The sequence below is a fragment of the Sinohyriopsis cumingii genome, chromosome 9 (genome assembly GCF_028554795.1).
Source record: "Sinohyriopsis cumingii isolate HCF-2022 chromosome 9, ASM2855479v2, whole genome shotgun sequence".
Taxonomy (NCBI): Eukaryota; Metazoa; Mollusca; class Bivalvia; order Unionida; family Unionidae; genus Sinohyriopsis; species Sinohyriopsis cumingii.
The window spans coordinates 121,880,253-121,900,772 of NC_142969.1; the positions used below are offsets into that span (position 1 = coordinate 121,880,253).

Consider the following 20,520-nt stretch of genomic DNA (forward strand, 5'->3'; position numbering starts at 1 on the left):
TGATTTTGTTAGGATATAATTGAATTATCCCCTTACGATGAAACCACATACCAACTTCATGAGTTTAGGTTTGTTAGGTTTGAGGATACAGAGGGTGTAACGAACTAACATTCCATAGGTATTCGTTTTCAAGTGCGGTATTTATTACTTAGGAGAGAAACTGCCTTTAATCTCCAGTTGAATGGATCTAGATTGCAATGAAAGGGAGGGAGAGAGAGATTTAACTGTTGTAAAGGTATAACGTGGAAAATAAATGTTAAGGTAAGCTTTGAAAATTCCTGATTTTATCTTCACATTCCGTATGGGAACAATGAAAGAAAACGTGAGATCGATTAATATTTTTACGTATAAAGACATAGAGAGATGTGATAAAAGATTTAGCTCATAAGATCGAAGAATGGACATATCATATTTATTGTACTTGTCGTCTCATCCTGCAAATGAATAATGAGATAATGTATTGAATTCGGAAAAATAAAATTCAGTCAACGCGTAATACCTCCATTCCTCTATCTGAAAGAATATTTTTTCTTTATTTTTCAAATGCATAAACACAGTAAGTATCTAATAATCGTCCGTATTAAGTTTGACCTTTATGGGTCAAATTATCACAGCAACAATCCAACGTACAGGTACAAATGACAATGTTGAAGTTTCAATCTTTATAACATACATGAGATTGATTACGTTAGTAAGAAAAAAAAAGATCATGGGTTATAGTGACAGTTATAGATCATACAACGTTACAAAAAGAAAATGGAAAACTAACCTATAGCGCTTGAAACGGAGCGCATTAATTCAAGATATAGAGTCTGTGTGAATCAAACAGAACTACCTTTATAAATGCCACTCTGGTATTCCACTCGGCCATATCCTTTAATTAACACATTTAAATCCTCGTAAGATCTAAACACGGCAGATGAGAAAGTAGAACGGTAACGAGTATGTATGACACAAGCAGTTTTAGTCACTCTCTGCAAACCTGTACAGAGGTAGCGTGGCCGAGCGGTCTAAGGCGCTGGTTTAAGGCACCAGTCTCTTCGGGGGCGTGGGTTCGAATCCCACCGCTGCCAAGTATTTTTATTAAACCAAATTTAGCTAAGCGACATTTAAAACTACCGTTGACCAATTCTCTTTGCCAGTCTCTTTTCAAGCAGGTAACTCAAGGCAAATCAATGAAGAAAATGATCAATACACTTTTACCTGTTTTATAACGAACAGTGCATCTTACACTGTACATGATTTCTAAAAGAACTGTTCAAGGATCTCTTTTGATAATGTTGAATATTCTGTCTCTATTTGTTACTAACTTTAGTTAAAATTTTCGCGGTATGAAATATAGGAAGAATAGTTTCACCAACTCTTTGTGGCTGTTACTCGTATTTCGCTTTAATGTAATCCAAACAGTGTTACATTAAGTCCTTTTACAGCATCTTTAAAACAAATGGTTTTCATGGGTTTGCGATAGATGAATTTAGTATTTTTCTGTACAAATCGAATTTACTGCATTGCGCCTGCGTCCTCTTGAAATTCTTGAACCTTGTAAGGATTTTAAATATCCCCAAAAGGGTGAATACTATTTCGCAAAGCTGTTATAATTATTCTCATGCTATAGCAATTTCATCTAAATTCACCAGTATGAATGCAAGACATAAAAACCACTCTGAACATTACCCTGTTAGCACGATATCGATGCAAACAACAATATTCTTTTAAATAACCATACATCTATTCAATGAAATTTACTCGTCTTGATATTTTTGTTAGAATATGTGTTAAATTAGAACCCAGTGATACCTAATGTTGCAATTTGTACCAGCCAATAAATAGTCCTACGTGTAACATAAATGTAGTATCAAAGATACTTTAGTAGTATTGTACGTTGAAAAATAGTATTGGCAGCGATGGGATTCGAACCCACGCCTCCGAAGAGACTGGTGCCTAAAACCAACGCCTTAGACCGCTCGGCCACGCTACCGACAGACTAACACGCTTATAGTACAATATCTTTGAGGGGTCCAGAATATATTGCTGAAAATTCACTTCAAGCGTCAAAATTAGGTTATAAGGTCCTACTTTGTGTGCAGTTTCTTTTCTTTAGTTGCATCCCCATTCTAAATTACTCGTGTGTCCGAGAAATAGGCTCAGTGATATTGGGATTGTAAAGAATGGATGGCTGAGAATGTGATATTCATTTACCCGACCATAGCACTCTTCTGCTTGTATTACTCTTCTTTAGCTACACCTAAATGCAAATGTTCAACGGCAGAGGCCTATTAGATTACAAGATATCAAGGATGTAACAAAGTTGTAGCTATGAATTTGCAAGCGAGAATGTTATATCACGATGACCTAGTTATGATATAATTGAATCATCCCCTTACGTTGAAACCACATACCAGCTTCATGAATTTAGGTTTTCTAGGGCTGAATATATTGAGGGTGTAAGGAACTGATATTCCAAAGGTATTCGTTTTCAAGTGCGATATTTATTACTTAGGAGAGAAACTGCCTTTAATCTCCAATTGAATGGATTTAGATTGCAATGAAAGAGAGGGAGGGAGAGATTTAACTGTTGCAAAGGAATAACGTGGAAAATAAATGTTAAGGGAAGCTTTCAAAATTCCTTATTTTATCTCACATTCTGTATGAGAGCAATGAAAGAAACGTGAGATTTCTCCGACCGAAGAAAATCAATAAACGGGATGGATGAATTTAGTTTTCGGACAAAGACATAGAGAGATTTGAATAAGAGATTTAGCCCATAAGACGGAAGAATGGACACATCATATTGATTTTACATGTCTTCTCATCCTGTAAATCAACAACGCGATACAGATTTGAATTCTTAAAAGACACAATTCAATCAAAGCGTGATACTTCAATTACTCTACCTGAAAAAGCATTTCTTTTCTTCAAATCTATAAACACAGTAAGGATATCAATATCGTCAGTATTCAGTTTGGCATTTAGGGGACAAATCATCACAGCGACTGTCCAACGTACATGTGCAAATGACAATCCTGAAGGTTCCATTGATCGTAACATACATGAAAATGATTACGTGAGGAAAAGAAAAAATGATTGGCTCTATTTGTAGTAATAGGTTATGCAACATTACAAAAAGGAAAAGGAAAATCAAAGCAGAGTGCTGGGAAGGAAGCGCATTAGGGAAAGATGTGTAGTCTGTGTAATGTTCAAGAGAAATACTCTTATAAATATCACTCTGGCATCCCACTCGACCCTATCCTTTAACTAGAACAGATATCTCTTCGTAACATATCGAAACACGGCAGATAAGAAAGTATAAAGGTAGCGAGTCGGTATAACACAATGAGCTTTAGTCACTCTCTACGAACCTGTAGAGAGGTAGCGTGGCCGAGCGGTCTAAGGCGCTGGTTTAAGGCACCAGTCTCTTCGGGGGCGTGGGTTCGAATCCCACCGCTGCCAAGTATTTTTATTAACAAAAATATAAAGTAAAATTTCAAAAAACCTGTTGTATTCACTGTGCCGGATTGTCTTTGTAAGCATGTAATTCAAGGTAAATCAATGCACAAAATCATCCATTAAGTGTTACCTACTTTACAAAGACCAAACAATTATAAAACTGTATATCTGTTTAACATAATATATTGAAGTCTTTTTTAAATTAAATACTCTCACTTTCTTTGTACGAACTTTAGATAAAATTAGCACCGTATAAAATAAAGAAGGATAATTTTCCCAACAATTTTTTAAAATAATAAAAAATTTAATTTTAAATTTGTAATTTACCTTTTGTGAGCATCAATGTCATCCAGACAGTGTTGCATTAACTTATTTTACCGCATCTTTACAACCACTCCAAACATTAATCTATCGTCACCATATCGATAGAAAAAAGACATTTTTTATGAACATTCTCCTTTTCAAAAGATCCTTGATATTGTCTTGATATTGTTACTACTTTTGTTATCTAAGGGGTCGTCAAACAACAATTGCAGATGCCACAAGATAAGAATTGTACGTGATTTATTAAGAAAGGAACACAATCGTTTTGATTGAAAAGGATAAACCCCGATGTTTGTTGTTTGAGATCTCATGATCGCACAGAAATAGTTAGAAATATCAGTGACATCGGTTCGACATCACATCAAACTGAATAAAATTAGAACCCAGTCCTACCTATGTTGCATTGAAAAATATTATTGGCAGCGATGGGATTCGAACCCACGCCTCCGAAGAGACTGGTGCCTAAAACCAGCACCTTATACGGCTCGGCCACGCTACCGACAGACTAAGTCTTAATAGTGCTAACACGAGTCTGTTAGTGTACGCTGTTACAGTCTACTTTGGATGAAATGGTTTGGCCTAAGGTTTACAATTTTACAAACTGAGATCCCAGTCTATATAAGTAAACCTACTGCAATTCATTACTCCTATATATGTGTCAAGGTACATAGTCTGATATCATTGATGCAAAATTTGATTAGTCTAGTAGTGTTGAAATGACAGAAGAGGTAAAAAAAAACTGACGACTGAAAAGGAAACCAAATCTTTTTCAAGCGTTAAATTTACGTTATGTAGACCAATTTATTCAATGGTTAAACACTTATCTTTTAGATTGATATACATACCACTTTCTTAATCGCAGGTGTGAAAGAGTGTAATATCTTTGATGGGTATAGAATGTATAGCTGAAAATTCACTTTAAGCGTCAACATCAGGTTTTATAATGACTTACTTTTTGTGCATTTGCTTTTCTGGAATTGAATCCCCATACTTTATAACTCGTGTGTCCGAGAAATAGGTTCAACGACATCGTGACTGTAAAAAAGGGATTGCCGAGAATGCAGTAGTCATTTACACGTGAGAAGTAGGATGTAGTACCTTAGTTCTCTTCTGGTTGTATTATTCTTCTTTACATACAGCTAAATGCAGATGTTCATCGGTAGGGGCTTATTGGATTACAAGATATCAAGGGTGTAATAAAACGTATTGCTTCGGTATAAAAAAATTTATGCAATGGAGAATGTTAGGTCACAATGATTTTGTTAGGATATAATTGAATTATCCCCTTACGATGAAACCACATACCAACTTCATGAGTTTAGGTTTGTTAGGTTTGAGGATACAGAGGGTGTAACGAACTAACATTCCATAGGTATTCGTTTTCAAGTGCGGTATTTATTACTTAGGAGAGAAACTGCCTTTAATCTCCAGTTGAATGGATCTAGATTGCAATGAAAGGGAGGGAGAGAGAGATTTAACTGTTGTAAAGGTATAACGTGGAAAATAAATGTTAAGGTAAGCTTTGAAAATTCCTGATTTTATCTTCACATTCCGTATGGGAACAATGAAAGAAAACGTGAGATCGATTAATATTTTTACGTATAAAGACATAGAGAGATGTGATAAAAGATTTAGCTCATAAGATCGAAGAATGGACATATCATATTTATTGTACTTGTCGTCTCATCCTGCAAATGAATAATGAGATAATGTATTGAATTCGGAAAAATAAAATTCAGTCAACGCGTAATACCTCCATTCCTCTATCTGAAAGAATATTTTTTCTTTATTTTTCAAATGCATAAACACAGTAAGTATCTAATAATCGTCCGTATTAAGTTTGACCTTTATGGGTCAAATTATCACAGCAACAATCCAACGTACAGGTACAAATGACAATGTTGAAGTTTCAATCTTTATAACATACATGAGATTGATTACGTTAGTAAGAAAAAAAAAGATCATGGGTTATAGTGACAGTTATAGATCATACAACGTTACAAAAAGAAAATGGAAAACTAACCTATAGCGCTTGAAACGGAGCGCATTAATTCAAGATATAGAGTCTGTGTGAATCAAACAGAACTACCTTTATAAATGCCACTCTGGTATTCCACTCGGCCATATCCTTTAATTAACACATTTAAATCCTCGTAAGATCTAAACACGGCAGATGAGAAAGTAGAACGGTAACGAGTATGTATGACACAAGCAGTTTTAGTCACTCTCTGCAAACCTGTACAGAGGTAGCGTGGCCGAGCGGTCTAAGGCGCTGGTTTAAGGCACCAGTCTCTTCGGGGGCGTGGGTTCGAATCCCACCGCTGCCAAGTATTTTTATTAAACCAAATTTAGCTAAGCGACATTTAAAACTACCGTTGACCAATTCTCTTTGCCAGTCTCTTTTCAAGCAGGTAACTCAAGGCAAATCAATGAAGAAAATGATCAATACACTTTTACCTGTTTTATAACGAACAGTGCATCTTACACTGTACATGATTTCTAAAAGAACTGTTCAAGGATCTCTTTTGATAATGTTGAATATTCTGTCTCTATTTGTTACTAACTTTAGTTAAAATTTTCGCGGTATGAAATATAGGAAGAATAGTTTCACCAACTCTTTGTGGCTGTTACTCGTATTTCGCTTTAATGTAATCCAAACAGTGTTACATTAAGTCCTTTTACAGCATCTTTAAAACAAATGGTTTTCATGGGTTTGCGATAGATGAATTTAGTATTTTTCTGTACAAATCGAATTTACTGCATTGCGCCTGCGTCCTCTTGAAATTCTTGAACCTTGTAAGGATTTTAAATATCCCCAAAAGGGTGAATACTATTTCGCAAAGCTGTTATAATTATTCTCATGCTATAGCAATTTCATCTAAATTCACCAGTATGAATGCAAGACATAAAAACCACTCTGAACATTACCCTGTTAGCACGATATCGATGCAAACAACAATATTCTTTTAAATAACCATACATCTATTCAATGAAATTTACTCGTCTTGATATTTTTGTTAGAATATGTGTTAAATTAGAACCCAGTGATACCTAATGTTGCAATTTGTACCAGCCAATAAATAGTCCTACGTGTAACATAAATGTAGTATCAAAGATACTTTAGTAGTATTGTACGTTGAAAAATAGTATTGGCAGCGATGGGATTGGAACCCACGCCTCCGAAGAGACTGGTGCCTAAAACCAACGCCTTAGACCGCTCGGCCACGCTACCGACAGACTAACACGCTTATAGTACAATATCTTTGAGGGGTCCAGAATATATTGCTGAAAATTCACTTCAAGCGTCAAAATTAGGTTATAAGGTCCTACTTTGTGTGCAGTTTCTTTTCTTTAGTTGCATCCCCATTCTAAATTACTCGTGTGTCCGAGAAATAGGCTCAGTGATATTGGGATTGTAAAGAATGGATGGCTGAGAATGTGATATTCATTTACCCGACCATAGCACTCTTCTGCTTGTATTACTCTTCTTTAGCTACACCTAAATGCAAATGTTCAACGGCAGAGGCCTATTAGATTACAAGATATCAAGGATGTAACAAAGTTGTAGCTATGAATTTGCAAGCGAGAATGTTATATCACGATGACCTAGTTATGATATAATTGAATCATCCCCTTACGTTGAAACCACATACCAGCTTCATGAATTTAGGTTTTCTAGGGCTGAATATATTGAGGGTGTAAGGAACTGATATTCCAAAGGTATTCGTTTTCAAGTGCGATATTTATTACTTAGGAGAGAAACTGCCTTTAATCTCCAATTGAATGGATTTAGATTGCAATGAAAGAGAGGGAGGGAGAGATTTAACTGTTGTAAAGGAATAACGTGGAAAATAAATGTTAAGGGAAGCTTTCAAAATTCCTTATTTTATCTCACATTCTGTATGAGAGCAATGAAAGAAACGTGAGATTTCTCCGACCGAAGAAAATCAATAAACGGGATGGATGAATTTAGTTTTCGGACAAAGACATAGAGAGATTTGAATAAGAGATTTAGCCCATAAGACGGAAGAATGGACACATCATATTGATTTTACATGTCTTCTCATCCTGTAAATCAACAACGCGATACAGTTTTGAATTCTTAAAAGACACAATTCAATCAAAGCGTGATACTTCAATTACTCTACCTGAAAAAGCATTTCTTTTCTTCAAATCTATAAACACAGTAAGGATATCAATATCGTCAGTATTCAGTTTGGCATTTAGGGGACAAATCATCACAGCGACTGTCCAACGTACATGTGCAAATGACAATCCTGAAGGTTCCATTGATCGTAACATACATGAAAATGATTACGTGAGGAAAAGAAAAAATGATTGGCTCTATTTGTAGTAATAGGTTATGCAACATTACAAAAAGGAAAAGGAAAATCAAACCAGAGTGCTGGGAAGGAAGCGCATTAGGGAAAGATGTGTAGTCTGTGTAATGTTCAAGAGAAATACTCTTATAAATATCACTCTGGCATCCCACTCGACCCTATCCTTTAACTAGAACAGATATCTCTTCGTAACATATCGAAACACGGCAGATAAGAAAGTATAAAGGTAGCGAGTCGGTATAACACAATGAGCTTTAGTCACTCTCTACGAACCTGTAGAGAGGTAGCGTGGCCGAGCGGTCTAAGGCGCTGGTTTAAGGCACCAGTCTCTTCGGGGGCGTGGGTTCGAATCCCACCGCTGCCAAGTATTTTTATTAACAAAAATATAAAGTAAAATTTCAAAAAACCTGTTGTATTCACTGTGCCGGATTGTCTTTGTAAGCATGTAATTCAAGGTAAATCAATGCACAAAATCATCCATTAAGTGTTACCTACTTTACAAAGACCGAACAATTATAAAACTGTATATCTGTTTAACATAATATATTGAAGTCTTTTTTAAATTAAATACTCTCACTTTCTTTGTACGAACTTTAGATAAAATTAGCACCGTATAAAATAAAGAAGGATAATTTTCCCAACAATTTTTTAAAATAATAAAAAATTTAATTTTAAATTTGTAATTTACCTTTTGTGCGCATCAATGTCATCCAGACAGTGTTGCATTAACTTATTTTACCGCATCTTTACAACCACTCCAAACATTAATCTATCGTCACCATATCGATAGAAAAAAGACATTTTTTATGAACATTCTCCTTTTCAAAAGATCCTTGATATTGTCTTGATATTGTTACTACTTTTGTTATCTAAGGGGTCGTCAAACAACAATTGCAGATGCCACAAGATAAGAATTGTACGTGATTTATTAAGAAAGGAACACAATCGTTTTGATTGAAAAGGATAAACCCCGATGTTTGTTGTTTGAGATCTCATGACCGCACAGACATAGTTAGAAATATCAGTGACATCGGTTCGACATCACATCAAACTGAATAAAATTAGAACCCAGTCCTACCTATGTTGCATTGAAAAATATTATTGGCAGCGATGGGATTCGAACCCACGCCTCCGAAGAGACTGGTGCCTAAAACCAGCGCCTTAGACCGCTCGGCCACGCTACCGACAGACTAAGTCTTAATAGTGCTAACACGAGTCTGTTAGTGTACGCTGTTACAGTCTACTTTGGATGAAATGGTTTGGCCTAAGGTTTACAATTTTACAAACTGAGATCCCAGTCTATATAAGTAAACCTACTGCAATTCATTACTCCTATATATGTGTCAAGGTACATAGTCTGATATCATTGATGCAAAATTTGATTAGTCTAGTAGTGTTGAAATGACAGAAGAGGTAAAAAAAAAACTGACGACTGAAAAGGAAACCAAATCTTTTTCAAGCGTTAAATTTACGTTATGTAGACCAATTTATTCAATGGTTAAACACTTATCTTTTAGATTGGTATACATACCACTTTCTTAATCGCAGGTGTGAAAGAGTGTAATATCTTTGATGGGTATAGAATGTATAGCTGAAAATTCACTTTAAGCGTCAACATCAGGTTTTATAATGACTTACTTTTTGTGCATTTGCTTTTCTGGAATTGAATCCCCATACTTTATAACTCGTGTGTCCGAGAAATAGGTTCAACGACATCGTGACTGTAAAAAAGGGATTGCCGAGAATGCAGTAGTCATTTACACGTGAGAAGTAGGATGTAGTACCTTAGTTCTCTTCTGGTTGTATTATTCTTCTTTACATACAGCTAAATGCAGATGTTCATCGGTAGGGGCTTATTGGATTACAAGATATCAAGGGTGTAATAAAACGTATTGCTTCGGTATAAAAAAATTTATGCAATGGAGAATGTTAGGTCACAATGATTTTGTTAGGATATAATTGAATTATCCCCTTACGATGAAACCACATACCAACTTCATGAGTTTAGGTTTGTTAGGTTTGAGGATACAGAGGGTGTAACGAACTAACATTCCATAGGTATTCGTTTTCAAGTGCGGTATTTATTACTTAGGAGAGAAACTGCCTTTAATCTCCAGTTGAATGGATCTAGATTGCAATGAAAGGGAGGGAGAGAGAGATTTAACTGTTGTAAAGGTATAACGTGGAAAATAAATGTTAAGGTAAGCTTTGAAAATTCCTGATTTTATCTTCACATTCCGTATGGGAACAATGAAAGAAAACGTGAGATCGATTAATATTTTTACGTATAAAGACATAGAGAGATGTGATAAAAGATTTAGCTCATAAGATCGAAGAATGGACATGTCATATTTATTGTACTTGTCGTCTCATCCTGCAAATGAATAATGAGATAATGTATTGAATTCGGAAAAATAAAATTCAGTCAACGCGTAATACTCCGTTCCTCTATCTGAAAGAATATTTTTTGTTTATTTTTCAAATGCATAAACACAGTAAGTATCTAATAATCGTCCGTATTAAGTTTGACCTTTATGGGTCAAATCATCACAGCAACAATCCAACGTACAGGTACAAATGACAATGTTGAAGGTTTCAATCTTTATAACATACATGAGAATGATTACGTGAGTAAGAAAAAAAATCATGGGTTATAGTGACAGTTATAGATCATACCACGTTACAAAAGAAAAAAGAAAACTAACCCATAGTGCTTGAAACGGAGCGCATTAATTCAAGATATAGAGTCTGTGTGAATCAAACAGAACTACCTTTATAAATGCCACTCTGGTATTCCACTCGGCCATATCCTTTAATTAACACATTTAAATCCTCGTAAGATCTAAACACGGCAGATGAGAAAGTAGAACGGTAACGAGTATGTATGACACAAGCAGTTTTAGTCACTCTCTGCAAACCTGTACAGAGGTAGCGTGGCCGAGCGGTCTAAGGCGCTGGTTTAAGGCACCAGTCTCTTCGGGGGCGTGGGTTCGAATCCCACCGCTGCCAAGTATTTTTATTAAACCAAATTTAGCTAAGCGACATTTAAAACTACCGTTGACCAATTCTCTTTGCCAGTCTCTTTTCAAGCAGGTAACTCAAGGCAAATCAATGAAGAAAATGATCAATACACTTTTACCTGTTTTATAACGAACAGTGCATCTTACACTGTACATGATTTCTAAAAGAACTGTTCAAGGATCTCTTTTGATAATGTTGAATATTCTGTCTCTATTTGTTACTAACTTTAGTTAAAATTTTCGCGGTATGAAATATAGGAAGAATAGTTTCACCAACTCTTTGTGGCTGTTACTCGTATTTCGCTTTAATGTAATCCAAACAGTGTTACATTAAGTCCTTTTACAGCATCTTTAAAACAAATGGTTTTCATGGGTTTGCGATAGATGAATTTAGTATTTTTCTGTACAAATCGAATTTACTGCATTGCGCCTGCGTCCTCTTGAAATTCTTGAACCTTGTAAGGATTTTAAATATCCCCAAAAGGGTGAATACTATTTCGCAAAGCTGTTATAATTATTCTCATGCTATAGCAATTTCATCTAAATTCACCAGTATGAATGCAAGACATAAAAACCACTCTGAACATTACCCTGTTAGCACGATATCGATGCAAACAACAATATTCTTTTAAATAACCATACATCTATTCAATGAAATTTACTCGTCTTGATATTTTTGTTAGAATATGTGTTAAATTAGAACCCAGTGATACCTAATGTTGCAATTTGTACCAGCCAATAAATAGTCCTACGTGTAACATAAATGTAGTATCAAAGATACTTTAGTAGTATTGTACGTTGAAAAATAGTATTGGCAGCGATGGGATTCGAACCCACGCCTCCGAAGAGACTGGTGCCTAAAACCAACGCCTTAGACCGCTCGGCCACGCTACCGACAGACTAACACGCTTATAGTACAATATCTTTGAGGGGTCCAGAATATATTGCTGAAAATTCACTTCAAGCGTCAAAATTAGGTTATAAGGTCCTACTTTGTGTGCAGTTTCTTTTCTTTAGTTGCATCCCCATTCTAAATTACTCGTGTGTCCGAGAAATAGGCTCAGTGATATTGGGATTGTAAAGAATGGATGGCTGAGAATGTGATATTCATTTACCCGACCATAGCACTCTTCTGCTTGTATTACTCTTCTTTAGCTACACCTAAATGCAAATGTTCAACGGCAGAGGCCTATTAGATTACAAGATATCAAGGATGTAACAAAGTTGTAGCTATGAATTTGCAAGCGAGAATGTTATATCACGATGACCTAGTTATGATATAATTGAATCATCCCCTTACGTTGAAACCACATACCAGCTTCATGAATTTAGGTTTTCTAGGGCTGAATATATTGAGGGTGTAAGGAACTGATATTCCAAAGGTATTCGTTTTCAAGTGCGATATTTATTACTTAGGAGAGAAACTGCCTTTAATCTCCAATTGAATGGATTTAGATTGCAATGAAAGAGAGGGAGGGAGAGATTTAACTGTTGCAAAGGAATAACGTGGAAAATAAATGTTAAGGGAAGCTTTCAAAATTCCTTATTTTATCTCACATTCTGTATGAGAGCAATGAAAGAAACGTGAGATTTCTCCGACCGAAGAAAATCAATAAACGGGATGGATGAATTTAGTTTTCGGACAAAGACATAGAGAGATTTGAATAAGAGATTTAGCCCATAAGACGGAAGAATGGACACATCATATTGATTTTACATGTCTTCTCATCCTGTAAATCAACAACGCGATACAGATTTGAATTCTTAAAAGACACAATTCAATCAAAGCGTGATACTTCAATTACTCTACCTGAAAAAGCATTTCTTTTCTTCAAATCTATAAACACAGTAAGGATATCAATATCGTCAGTATTCAGTTTGGCATTTAGGGGACAAATCATCACAGCGACTGTCCAACGTACATGTGCAAATGACAATCCTGAAGGTTCCATTGATCGTAACATACATGAAAATGATTACGTGAGGAAAAGAAAAAATGATTGGCTCTATTTGTAGTAATAGGTTATGCAACATTACAAAAAGGAAAAGGAAAATCAAAGCAGAGTGCTGGGAAGGAAGCGCATTAGGGAAAGATGTGTAGTCTGTGTAATGTTCAAGAGAAATACTCTTATAAATATCACTCTGGCATCCCACTCGACCCTATCCTTTAACTAGAACAGATATCTCTTCGTAACATATCGAAACACGGCAGATAAGAAAGTATAAAGGTAGCGAGTCGGTATAACACAATGAGCTTTAGTCACTCTCTACGAACCTGTAGAGAGGTAGCGTGGCCGAGCGGTCTAAGGCGCTGGTTTAAGGCACCAGTCTCTTCGGGGGCGTGGGTTCGAATCCCACCGCTGCCAAGTATTTTTATTAACAAAAATATAAAGTAAAATTTCAAAAAACCTGTTGTATTCACTGTGCCGGATTGTCTTTGTAAGCATGTAATTCAAGGTAAATCAATGCACAAAATCATCCATTAAGTGTTACCTACTTTACAAAGACCAAACAATTATAAAACTGTATAACTGTTTAACATAATATATTGAAGTCTTTCTTAAATTAAATACTCTCACTTTCTTTGTACGAACTTTAGATAAAATTAGCACCGTATAAAATAAAGAAGGATAATTTTCCCAACAATTTTTTAAAATAATAAAAAATTTAATTTTAAATTTGTAATTTACCTTTTGTGAGCATCAATGTCATCCAGACAGTGTTGCATTAACTTATTTTACCGCATCTTTACAACCACTCCAAACATTAATCTATCGTCACCATATCGATAGAAAAAAGACATTTTTTATGAACATTCTCCTTTTCAAAAGATCCTTGATATTGTCTTGATATTGTTACTACTTTTGTTATCTAAGGGGTCGTCAAACAACAATTGCAGATGCCACAAGATAAGAATTGTACGTGATTTATTAAGAAAGGAACACAATCGTTTTGATTGAAAAGGATAAACCCCGATGTTTGTTGTTTGAGATCTCATGACCGCACAGAAATAGTTAGAAATATCAGTGACATCGGTTCGACATCACATCAAACTGAATAAAATTAGAACCCAGTCCTACCTATGTTGCATTGAAAAATATTATTGGCAGCGATGGGATTCGAACCCACGCCTCCGAAGAGACTGGTGCCTAAAACCAGCGCCTTAGACCGCTCGGCCACGCTACCGACAGACTAAGTCTTAATAGTGCTAACACGAGTCTGTTAGTGTACGCTGTTACAGTCTACTTTGGATGAAATGGTTTGGCCTAAGGTTTACAATTTTACAAACTGAGATCCCAGTCTATATAAGTAAACCTACTGCAATTCATTACTCCTATATATGTGTCAAGGTACATAGTCTGATATCATTGATGCAAAATTTGATTAGTCTAGTAGTGTTGAAATGACAGAAGAGGTAAAAAAAACCTGACGACTGAAAAAGAACCAAATCTTTTTCAAGCGTTAAATTTACGTTATGTAGACCAATTTATTCAATGGTTAAACACTTATCTTTTAGATTGGTATACATACCACTTTCTTAATCGCAGGTGTGAAAGAGTGTAATATCTTTGATGGGTATAGAATGTATAGCTGAAAATTCACTTTAAGCGTCAACATCAGGTTTTATAATGACTTACTTTTTGTGCATTTGCTTTTCTGGAATTGAATCCCCATACTTTATAACTCGTGTGTCCGAGAAATAGGTTCAACGACATCGTGACTGTAAAAAAGGGATTGCCGAGAATGCAGTAGTCATTTACACGTGAGAAGTAGGATGTAGTACCTTAGTTCTCTTCTGGTTGTATTATTCTTCTTTACATACAGCTAAATGCAGATGTTCATCGGTAGGGGCTTATTGGATTACAAGATATCAAGGGTGTAATAAAACGTATTGCTTCGGTATAAAAAAATTTATGCAATGGAGAATGTTAGGTCACAATGATTTTGTTAGGATATAATTGAATTATCCCCTTACGATGAAACCACATACCAACTTCATGAGTTTAGGTTTGTTAGGTTTGAGGATACAGAGGGTGTAACGAACTAACATTCCATAGGTATTCGTTTTCAAGTGCGGTATTTATTACTTAGGAGAGAAACTGCCTTTAATCTCCAGTTGAATGGATCTAGATTGCAATGAAAGGGAGGGAGAGAGAGATTTAACTGTTGTAAAGGTATAACGTGGAAAATAAATGTTAAGGTAAGCTTTGAAAATTCCTGATTTTATCTTCACATTCCGTATGGGAACAATGAAAGAAAACGTGAGATCGATTAATATTTTTACGTATAAAGACATAGAGAGATGTGATAAAAGATTTAGCTCATAAGATCGAAGAATGGACATGTCATATTTATTGTACTTGTCGTCTCATCCTGCAAATGAATAATGAGATAATGTATTGAATTCGGAAAAATAAAATTCAGTCAACGCGTAATACTCCGTTCCTCTATCTGAAAGAATATTTTTTGTTTATTTTTCAAATGCATAAACACAGTAAGTATCTAATAATCGTCCGTATTAAGTTTGACCTTTATGGGTCAAATCATCACAGCAACAATCCAACGTACAGGTACAAATGACAATGTTGAAGGTTTCAATCTTTATAACATACATGAGAATGATTACGTGAGTAAGAAAAAAAATCATGGGTTATAGTGACAGTTATAGATCATACCACGTTACAAAAGAAAAAAGAAAACTAACCCATAGTGCTTGAAACGGAGCGCATTAATTCAAGATATAGAGTCTGTGTGAATCAAACAGAACTACCTTTATAAATGCCACTCTGGTATTCCACTCGGCCATATCCTTTAATTAACACATTTAAATCCTCGTAAGATCTAAACACGGCAGATGAGAAAGTAGAACGGTAACGAGTATGTATGACACAAGCAGTTTTAGTCACTCTCTGCAAACCTGTACAGAGGTAGCGTGGCCGAGCGGTCTAAGGCGCTGGTTTAAGGCACCAGTCTCTTCGGGGGCGTGGGTTCGAATCCCACCGCTGCCAAGTATTTTTATTAAACCAAATTTAGCTAAGCGACATTTAAAACTACCGTTGACCAATTCTCTTTGCCAGTCTCTTTTCAAGCAGGTAACTCAAGGCAAATCAATGAAGAAAATGATCAATACACTTTTACCTGTTTTATAACGAACAGTGCATCTTACACTGTACATGATTTCTAAAAGAACTGTTCAAGGATCTCTTTTGATAATGTTGAATATTCTGTCTCTATTTGTTACTAACTTTAGTTAAAATTTTCGCGGTATGAAATATAGGAAGAATAGTTTCACCAACTCTTTGTGGCTGTTACTCGTATTTCGCTTTAATGTAATCCAAACAGTGTTACATTAAGTCCTTTTACAGCATCTTTAAAACAAATGGTTTTCATGGGTTTGCGATAGATGAATTTAGTATTTTTCTGTACAAATCGAATTTACTGCATTGCGCCTGCGTCCTCTTGAAATTCTTGAACCTTGTAAGGATTTTAAATATCCCCAAAAGGGTGAATACTATTTCGCAAAGCTGTTATAATTATTCTCATGCTATAGCAATTTCATCTAAATTCACCAGTATGAATGCAAGACATAAAAACCACTCTGAACATTACCCTGTTAGCACGATATCGATGCAAACAACAATATTCTTTTAAATAACCATACATCTATTCAATGAAATTTACTCGTCTTGATATTTTTGTTAGAATATGTGTTAAATTAGAACCCAGTGATACCTAATGTTGCAATTTGTACCAGCCAATAAATAGTCCTACGTGTAACATAAATGTAGTATCAAAGATACTTTAGTAGTATTGTACGTTGAAAAATAGTATTGGCAGCGATGGGATTCGAACCCACGCCTCCGAAGAGACTGGTGCCTAAAACCAACGCCTTAGACCGCTCGGCCACGCTACCGACAGACTAACACGCTTATAGTACAATATCTTTGAGGGGTCCAGAATATATTGCTGAAAATTCACTTCAAGCGTCAAAATTAGGTTATAAGGTCCTACTTTGTGTGCAGTTTCTTTTCTTTAGTTGCATCCCCATTCTAAATTACTCGTGTGTCCGAGAAATAGGCTCAGTGATATTGGGATTGTAAAGAATGGATGGCTGAGAATGTGATATTCATTTACCCGACCATAGCACTCTTCTGCTTGTATTACTCTTCTTTAGCTACACCTAAATGCAAATGTTCAACGGCAGAGGCCTATTAGATTACAAGATATCAAGGATGTAACAAAGTTGTAGCTATGAATTTGCAAGCGAGAATGTTATATCACGATGACCTAGTTATGATATAATTGAATCATCCCCTTACGTTGAAACCACATACCAGCTTCATGAATTTAGGTTTTCTAGGGCTGAATATATTGAGGGTGTAAGGAACTGATATTCCAAAGGTATTCGTTTTCAAGTGCGATATTTATTACTTAGGAGAGAAACTGCCTTTAATCTCCAATTGAATGGATTTAGATTGCAATGAAAGAGAGGGAGGGAGAGATTTAACTGTTGCAAAGGAATAACGTGGAAAATAAATGTTAAGGGAAGCTTTCAAAATTCCTTATTTTATCTCACATTCTGTATGAGAGCAATGAAAGAAACGTGAGATTTCTCCGACCGAAGAAAATCAATAAACGGGATGGATGAATTTAGTTTTCGGACAAAGACATAGAGAGATTTGAATAAGAGATTTAGCCCATAAGACGGAAGAATGGACACATCATATTGATTTTACATGTCTTCTCATCCTGTAAATCAACAACGCGATACAGATTTGAATTCTTAAAAGACACAATTCAATCAAAGCGTGATACTTCAATTACTCTACCTGAAAAAGCATTTCTTTTCTTCAAATCTATAAACACAGTAAGGATATCAATATCGTCAGTATTCAGTTTGGCATTTAGGGGACAAATCATCACAGCGACTGTCCAACGTACATGTGCAAATGACAATCCTGAAGGTTCCATTGATCGTAACATACATGAAAATGATTACGTGAGGAAAAGAAAAAATGATTGGCTCTATTTGTAGTAATAGGTTATGCAACATTACAAAAAGGAAAAGGAAAATCAAAGCAGAGTGCTGGGAAGGAAGCGCATTAGGGAAAGATGTGTAGTCTGTGTAATGTTCAAGAGAAATACTCTTATAAATATCACTCTGGCATCCCACTCGACCCTATCCTTTAACTAGAACAGATATCTCTTCGTAACATATCGAAACACGGCAGATAAGAAAGTATAAAGGTAGCGAGTCGGTATAACACAATGAGCTTTAGTCACTCTCTACGAACCTGTAGAGAGGTAGCGTGGCCGAGCGGTCTAAGGCGCTGGTTTAAGGCACCAGTCTCTTCGGGGGCGTGGGTTCGAATCCCACCGCTGCCAAGTATTTTTATTAACAAAAATATAAAGTAAAATTTCAAAAAACCTGTTGTATTCACTGTGCCGGATTGTCTTTGTAAGCATGTAATTCAAGGTAAATCAATGCACAAAATCATCCATTAAGTGTTACCTACTTTACAAAGACCAAACAATTATAAAACTGTATAACTGTTTAACATAATATATTGAAGTCTTTTTTAAATTAAATACTCTCACTTTCTTTGTACGAACTTTAGATAAAATTAGCACCGTATAAAATAAAGAAGGATAATTTTCCCAACAATTTTTTAAAATAATAAAAAATTTAATTTTAAATTTGTAATTTACCTTTTGTGCGCATCAATGTCATCCAGACAGTGTTGCATTAACTTATTTTACCGCATCTTTACAACCACTCCAAACATTAATCTATCGTCACCATATCGATAGAAAAAAGACATTTTTTATGAACATTCTCCTTTTCAAAAGATCCTTGATATTGTCTTGATATTGTTACTACTTTTGTTATCTAAGGGGTCGTCAAACAACAATTGCAGATGCCACAAGATAAGAATTGTACGTGATTTATTAAGAAAGGAACACAATCGTTTTGATTGAAAAGGATAAACCCCGATGTTTGTTGTTTGAGATCTCATGATCGCACAGAAATAGTTAGAAATATCAGTGACATCGGTTCGACATCACATCAAACTGAATAAAATTAGAACCCAGTCCTACCTATGTTGCATTGAAAAATATTATTGGCAGCGATGGGATTCGAACCCACGCCTCCGAAGAGACTGGTGCCTAAAACCAGCGCCTTAGACCGCTCGGCCACGCTACCGACAGACTAAGTCTTAATAGTGCTAACACGAGTCTGTTAGTGTACGCTGTTACAGTCTACTTTGGATGAAATGGTTTGGCCTAAGGTTTACAATTTTACAAACTGAGATCCCAGTCTATATAAGTAAACCTACTGCAATTCATTACTCCTATATATGTGTCAAGGTACATAGTCTGATATCATTAATGCAAAATTTGATTAGTCTAGTAGTGTTGAAATGACAGAAGAGGTAAAAAAAAAACTGACGACTGAAAAGGAAACCAAATCTTTTTCAAGCGTTAAATTTACGTTATGTAGACCAATTTATTCAAGGGTTAAACACTTATCTTTTAGATTGGTATACATACCACTTTCTTAATCGCAGGTGTGAAAGAGTGTAATATCTTTGATGGGTATAGAATGTATAGCTGAAAATTCACTTTAAGCGTCAACATCAGGTTTTATAATGACTTACTTTTGTGCATTTGCTTTTCTGGAATTGAATCCCCATACTTTATAACTCGTGTGTCCGAGAAATAGGTTCAACGACATCGTGACTGTAAAAAAGGGATTGCCGAGAATGCAGTAGTCATTTACACGTGAGAAGTAGGATGTAGTACCTTAGTTCTCTTCTGGTTGTATTATTCTTCTTTACATACAGCTAAATGCAGATGTTCATCGGTAGGGGCTTATTGGATTACAAGATATCAAGGGTGTAATAAAACGTATTGCTTCGGTATAAAAAAATTTATGCAATGGAGAATGTTAGGTCACAATGATTTTGTTAGGATATAATTGAATTATCCCCTTACGATGAAACCACATACCAACTTCATGAGTTTAGGTTTGTTAGGTTTGAGGATACAGAGGGTGTAACGAACTAACATTCCATAGGTATTCGTTTTCAAGTGCGGTATTTATTACTTAGGAGAGAAACTGCCTTTAATCTCCAGTTGAATGGATCTAGATTGCAATGAAAGGGAGGGAGAGAGAGATTTAACTGTTGTAAAGGTATAACGTGGAAAATAAATGTTAAGGTAAGCTTTGAAAATTCCTGATTTTATCTTCACATTCCGTATGGGAACAATGAAAGAAAACGTGAGATCGATTAATATTTTTACGTATAAAGACATAGAGAGATGTGATAAAAGATTTAGCTCATAAGATCGAAGAATGGACATGTCATATTTATTGTACTTGTCGT

General features: G+C 35.4%; 16 non-coding genes across 16 annotated transcripts; 8 read left to right on the top strand and 8 right to left on the bottom strand.

Annotated features, from left to right (window-relative positions):
- The first annotated feature begins 991 nt into the window (after positions 1–991).
- Positions 992–1,073, top strand: Trnal-aag (transfer RNA leucine (anticodon AAG)). Its single transcript has one exon. It is a non-coding gene; the product is annotated as a tRNA-Leu (tRNA).
- An 823-nt stretch (positions 1,074–1,896) lies between these two features.
- On the bottom strand, positions 1,897–1,978 carry Trnal-uag (transfer RNA leucine (anticodon UAG)). The gene has a single exon. It is a non-coding gene; the product is annotated as a tRNA-Leu (tRNA).
- A 1,390-nt stretch (positions 1,979–3,368) lies between these two features.
- On the top strand, positions 3,369–3,450 carry Trnal-aag (transfer RNA leucine (anticodon AAG)). The gene has a single exon. It is a non-coding gene; the product is annotated as a tRNA-Leu (tRNA).
- A 738-nt stretch (positions 3,451–4,188) lies between these two features.
- Positions 4,189–4,270, bottom strand: Trnal-uag (transfer RNA leucine (anticodon UAG)). Its single transcript has one exon. It is a non-coding gene; the product is annotated as a tRNA-Leu (tRNA).
- Positions 4,271–6,016: 1,746 nt separating this feature from the next.
- Trnal-aag (transfer RNA leucine (anticodon AAG)) lies at positions 6,017–6,098 on the top strand. Its single transcript has one exon. It is a non-coding gene; the product is annotated as a tRNA-Leu (tRNA).
- An 823-nt stretch (positions 6,099–6,921) lies between these two features.
- On the bottom strand, positions 6,922–7,003 carry Trnal-uag (transfer RNA leucine (anticodon UAG)). Its single transcript has one exon. It is a non-coding gene; the product is annotated as a tRNA-Leu (tRNA).
- Positions 7,004–8,393: 1,390 nt separating this feature from the next.
- Positions 8,394–8,475, top strand: Trnal-aag (transfer RNA leucine (anticodon AAG)). Its single transcript has one exon. It is a non-coding gene; the product is annotated as a tRNA-Leu (tRNA).
- A 738-nt stretch (positions 8,476–9,213) lies between these two features.
- Positions 9,214–9,295, bottom strand: Trnal-uag (transfer RNA leucine (anticodon UAG)). The gene has a single exon. It is a non-coding gene; the product is annotated as a tRNA-Leu (tRNA).
- A 1,743-nt stretch (positions 9,296–11,038) lies between these two features.
- Positions 11,039–11,120, top strand: Trnal-aag (transfer RNA leucine (anticodon AAG)). The gene has a single exon. It is a non-coding gene; the product is annotated as a tRNA-Leu (tRNA).
- An 823-nt stretch (positions 11,121–11,943) lies between these two features.
- Trnal-uag (transfer RNA leucine (anticodon UAG)) lies at positions 11,944–12,025 on the bottom strand. The gene has a single exon. It is a non-coding gene; the product is annotated as a tRNA-Leu (tRNA).
- A 1,390-nt stretch (positions 12,026–13,415) lies between these two features.
- On the top strand, positions 13,416–13,497 carry Trnal-aag (transfer RNA leucine (anticodon AAG)). Its single transcript has one exon. It is a non-coding gene; the product is annotated as a tRNA-Leu (tRNA).
- Positions 13,498–14,235: 738 nt separating this feature from the next.
- On the bottom strand, positions 14,236–14,317 carry Trnal-uag (transfer RNA leucine (anticodon UAG)). Its single transcript has one exon. It is a non-coding gene; the product is annotated as a tRNA-Leu (tRNA).
- A 1,741-nt stretch (positions 14,318–16,058) lies between these two features.
- On the top strand, positions 16,059–16,140 carry Trnal-aag (transfer RNA leucine (anticodon AAG)). The gene has a single exon. It is a non-coding gene; the product is annotated as a tRNA-Leu (tRNA).
- Positions 16,141–16,963: 823 nt separating this feature from the next.
- On the bottom strand, positions 16,964–17,045 carry Trnal-uag (transfer RNA leucine (anticodon UAG)). Its single transcript has one exon. It is a non-coding gene; the product is annotated as a tRNA-Leu (tRNA).
- A 1,390-nt stretch (positions 17,046–18,435) lies between these two features.
- On the top strand, positions 18,436–18,517 carry Trnal-aag (transfer RNA leucine (anticodon AAG)). Its single transcript has one exon. It is a non-coding gene; the product is annotated as a tRNA-Leu (tRNA).
- A 738-nt stretch (positions 18,518–19,255) lies between these two features.
- On the bottom strand, positions 19,256–19,337 carry Trnal-uag (transfer RNA leucine (anticodon UAG)). The gene has a single exon. It is a non-coding gene; the product is annotated as a tRNA-Leu (tRNA).
- Positions 19,338–20,520: the final 1,183 nt, after the last annotated feature.